Raw genomic sequence first — 4954 nt, forward strand, 5'->3', positions numbered from 1 at the left:
CATGTGGGGGAAAAAAGACAAAAATTATGTTGCTAACACTGGCCAGAGGTGATGTTAGTCTGTCTTTTAGGTTGGATAGCTTTAATGGGAAGGAATTTAATGGTGGGCTTTTTTTTTTAAGTATTAAATCATTTGAGAGTATTTAGCATATTCATCTAAATACAACCAACTATAGCAATTAGCCACCTATAGATTACTTTATATCTTTTTCCTGACTTTTTATTTTGAAAAAGTTCAAAACTACAGAGATGTTGGAAACACCGTATAATGAACACTCATTTCTTTATCTAATTCACCAAGCGTTTCCGCTGTTACATTTGCTTTCTATCCTCTGTGCATAGTGATCATCTTCCTTTTCTCTGGTTGTTTTTCTTGTTCCTGATCCCTTTGAAAATATTAATAAATTTCAGTATTCATGATGCTTTACTGCTAAATATATCACTACAAAGCTCCCAAGAATAAGGGCTTTGTTTTTTTTTGACAGAATCACTGTACCATTAACATTCCCAACAATTTTAACATTGATTTAATAATATCTAATGTATAATCTCTGTTCCCCAATTGCTTCCAAAATGCTTTGCTGTATTTGTGTGTGTGTGTGTGTTTTCATGAACTCAGGCAAGGTTTATGCATTGAGTGGAGTCTCCTTCCATTTATTCTTTAGAGCAGTCCTCTGCCCTTTTAAATTTATTTTTCATTTTATTTTATTTTTGTGTGTCTTAATACAAACATTTTTGAAGGGTATGGACTAGTTGGCTTATAGAATGTTCCATATTCTGGATTTGTTTGAATGTTTCTTCATGATTAGATAAGGATTAAAGATTTTGCCTAGATAAAATGTACTCCCCATTGGCTCCACATCAGGAGACACAGGTCACTTTATAATTAAGAATGAACTTGTGTGAATATCCTGTTTCTCAATGACCTTTAACCCAGTGGTTTTGATATCCATTGGTGATTATTAACCTGAAGCAGTTATTAAACAGTTGTAACATGGGGGTTTTCTAATTTCATCCTACATTTATTAGCTGCATATTTGTGTATGTGAAGAAGAGCTTTTCCATTTTCCACTTTTCTCTCTCAACACTTTTAATATCACTATGGACTTACAGATTCTTTTTATGTCCAATGTACCAAAATTCATTATTCTTTTTGACACTCACATCATCCCAGATTTGGTGAGAGCCCCCCTAAGCCAGCTTTTAATGCCCTATTGGCATGTCCCTTTCAATCTTGAAGCACTTCCTTGCTTTTCATTGTAAAGTATTTCATGCTCACTTTGAAGTTTCCCTGGCCCAGCCCTGCAATCAAATCATCTCTTCAAAAGGTCCAAGTTTCATGGTGGACTTCCATTGACTGCCCCCCAAAACAGTAAGAAACATTTCCCTTACAGATTGCTGGTGGCTCACTACCAGAAATATTTCTTTGCTTCATGGCACATTCAGCCTCGTGATGGAAATAGGACTAGCAGTTACTTTGTATTAAAGTTTGGGAGCTTTTAAAAAAATTTCTAAAAGGCAAACACTTCTTACGTTCCAATTTTCCTTTTGAAAAAAGTAATCATTATTGTAAATGTCAGTGTGGCCCCGAGTTCCACCACTGGCCCACTGCTCTTTTCTGTCACGCATTCAGTGGATATCCCAAATCTGCATGTCCGGGTGGGTGGAGGCCTGTCCCCAGGTCTTCACTTTTATTTACAGCTGTCTGCTGAACAGCTCCTCCTGGATGTTTTTTTAAGTACTTAGTAAGTCTAAGACAGCTTTTCATTCTCTCTCTGCACCCCCAGTTCTCTCACGGTCCTAATTTCACTTAGTGGGTCATATACATGTAATATTGTCCATTATGAAATACACACAAAATATAGACATTTTAAAAGACAATTAAAATTTCTCCTCCATCCCTGGGCACAGCAAGCTTTGGAGACTACTATCCTAGAAGATAAACCAGTCTCCTAAACAGTGGCTTTCAAGGCCCTTCATCATCTGTTAATGATCTGCATTTTAGACTTCTTGGGACACTCTGTACTGCTTGTTACTCCAGGGCTATGCTTTAGTTTTTCTCAACTTGGTGCTTAGCTACATCCCCTCTGCCTGGTATTTTCACCCCTTCCTCTATACCAGAGACACCTTGTCCTTTCCTGGTGCGTGTGTGCCCTTCTTAGATCCCAGGGATACCTTGGACATGCCTGTCATACTTGGCTGTGTTGTATTAAAACTGCATGCATCTTTTTTTCAGGTGATACTCCCTTAAGATATGAACTGGGCTTTATTCATCTAAATATCCACAGTCATGGCATAAAGTGGAGATAATACCTTTTGGATGTTAGACATGCAATACAAATGTTACATGAGGTCACAGAGAAAATAATTGCCAAAGGTTCAGTTCTCCAGGGAAATGTGACTCATCCCTTAATTGTTAAGCATAGCAAATAATGATTTTATCAGATTTTCCTGGAGGTGGAGAATTGGAAATATTCAAGGTTGACAGACTCTAAACTTTAACTGTGTTTAAAAAGAGAGTTTGAATTCTAATTAAACCTACTAGATTTAATGAACTACACATTCCAAGATGTGGGCTTTGAAGTTACTGAACTCCATGGTTAACTGTAATAGTAGGACACATTATTGTTCTGCTCAGGTTTCTCTACTATCTAATTATTTCTTGTGTAAATCTTTTGTTTCTTTAAGGATGATAAGCTCCCTGATGACAGGAGTAATGCTATAATCTACTGTAACATCCTTAGCATATTAGACTCAGAGTAAATGGTGGCTTATATTTTTAAAGTCTATTTTAATTTTTCCCTTTACCAAACTTTTTACCACCCATCTAGTAAAGTAGGTAAGTAGTGTAATGTAGAAAAGATATAACAAAAGATTCTATTTTTAGTACCCATTTGTAGTGATAAAGATACCAATATTTTTGGTCTGCTCCAAGATAAAAATTTTAATTTTTTTCCCTGTAGCCACATACTTATTTTCATCTCTTCTTTAGATTATTTGAGAGCCTGGAATATTATTCATGTGATCTTCCTCCTTACTCCCACATTTTTCCTCTTGGCTGTTTTATTATTCCCTAAAACTCTACCAAAGGAACAAAGGTGGAGAGAGGTGAACTGTTGGGTTGTTTTTGCTATTGGATTGATGAAAATTTTAGAGTAAAAAAATGGAAATTTAATTGTTTAATTAAAATTATATTTTAATCTGTGCTTGAACCATTCTAGTTCTTTATAGTTGATAATTTAAGTATATTGATTTATGATCAATTTAGGTAATTTATTAATTTTTAAATACTATTTTCTCACCAGTTTTTATTGTTTCATATATAGTAGATCACTTTTCTTCCTAATATCTCTGTGCAACTGGTAAACCAGAACGAATTTCAACTTAATATAGGATCAGAACTCAGGACAACCAAGATAGACAAATATGTGACTAGGACACAGCTTTCGAGTTTGAATGTCTTCAGGGCCCAGGGAAACAGTTTGAGTAAGGAGTGGTGGGAGTAACCGTATGTGTGCTCCACCTAAAAAGGTATTCAAATAGCTTTTCAGAAGATTGTATCAGCAAACCAGGGCTGGTGGGAGCCTCTTTGTAGTCTCTGGATAATACTCTGTCTGTCTTCCTCAAGGCTCTTTCTACCATATTTTTACTTAGAAGTGTGTTTTTGGAAAGGACAACTATAAGAAGCTGCCTTGTGTCAAAATTATGTTACCCTTTATGCTGGTACTAAATTGCATACTTGTTATTGTCAAGTTCTCTTAGTTTATGTGCATGGTGGAATAATAGACTCTACATTAAACAACTGGTGCTTGAATATTCTTATTTACATCTGTTTTAAAAGCACTCAGTATTGACACAGAGGATATCTAACTGAATTTATAATGTATTTAATAATGAAGAGTAACAGTAAGCTTAAAAAGAAAGAGATGTCAAAGTTCAGGCACTAGTGTTTTGGTTTTTTGTTTGTTTATTTACTTTTTGAAGCTTTATTGAGATATAATTGAAATATAGCATTGTATAGGTTGAAGATTTACAATGTGTTGATTTGATACATCCATATATTACAATACGCTTGCCACTGTAGCCTTAGCTAACACCTCCATCACGTCACATAATTACCATTTCATTTTTTGTGCCAAGAACATTTAAGATCTAGTCTCTTAGCAACTTTCAAGTATATAATACATATTGTTAACTATAATGATAATGCTCTGTGTTGCCTCCCCCAAATTCATTCATCTTTTAGCTGGGAGCTTGCACCCTTTGACCAGCTCCCCATTTCTCCCTTTGGATTCCACATAGAAGTGATATACAGTTTTTCCTTTCACTGTCTGGCCTATTTTACTTAGCATAATACTCTTAAGGTCCATGCGTGTTGTCACAAGTGGCAAGATTTCCTTTTTCTCACAGTTGAATAATAGTCCTGTGTGTGTGTGTGTGTGTGTGTGTGTGGAGAGGGAGAGAGAGAGAGAGATCTTTTTTATCCATTCCTGAGTTGATGGACACCTAATATTTTCCTATAAGCATTTTCTGAATGAATGAAGAGCAATGGAGATGCTTAGAGAATATTTATTCTTACTCTCCATAGAATTTGAAAGAGCTTGGTGATCTAGCTTCCTAGTCTATAGAAGAAAAGCTCCACGTAAAGAGACTACGAAGTAGGGGTGGAACCTGCTAAAAGCAGACCAGACAAAGAAGTGATATTACAGTCGTTTGATTGTAAGGGGTAGAAGGTATTAAGGGGGGAAAAAAAGACCAAAACAAAAAAACAGTAAGTAGTTCACAGCCAAGGAGTGCAATGACAAATCATTTTCTGAGAGGATATCACTTTCTTGCCAACAATGACTCTGTTGTCACAAAAAAACATTTTACCATTATTATTTGCATAAGAAGTCAGGAAAAGTCATTTATTCATTCATTATTGTTAACTTTAATAAAATGTTTTAATGACATGA

The sequence above is a fragment of the Desmodus rotundus genome, chromosome 5 (assembly GCF_022682495.2).
Source record: "Desmodus rotundus isolate HL8 chromosome 5, HLdesRot8A.1, whole genome shotgun sequence".
NCBI lineage: Eukaryota > Metazoa > Chordata > Mammalia > Chiroptera > Phyllostomidae > Desmodus > Desmodus rotundus.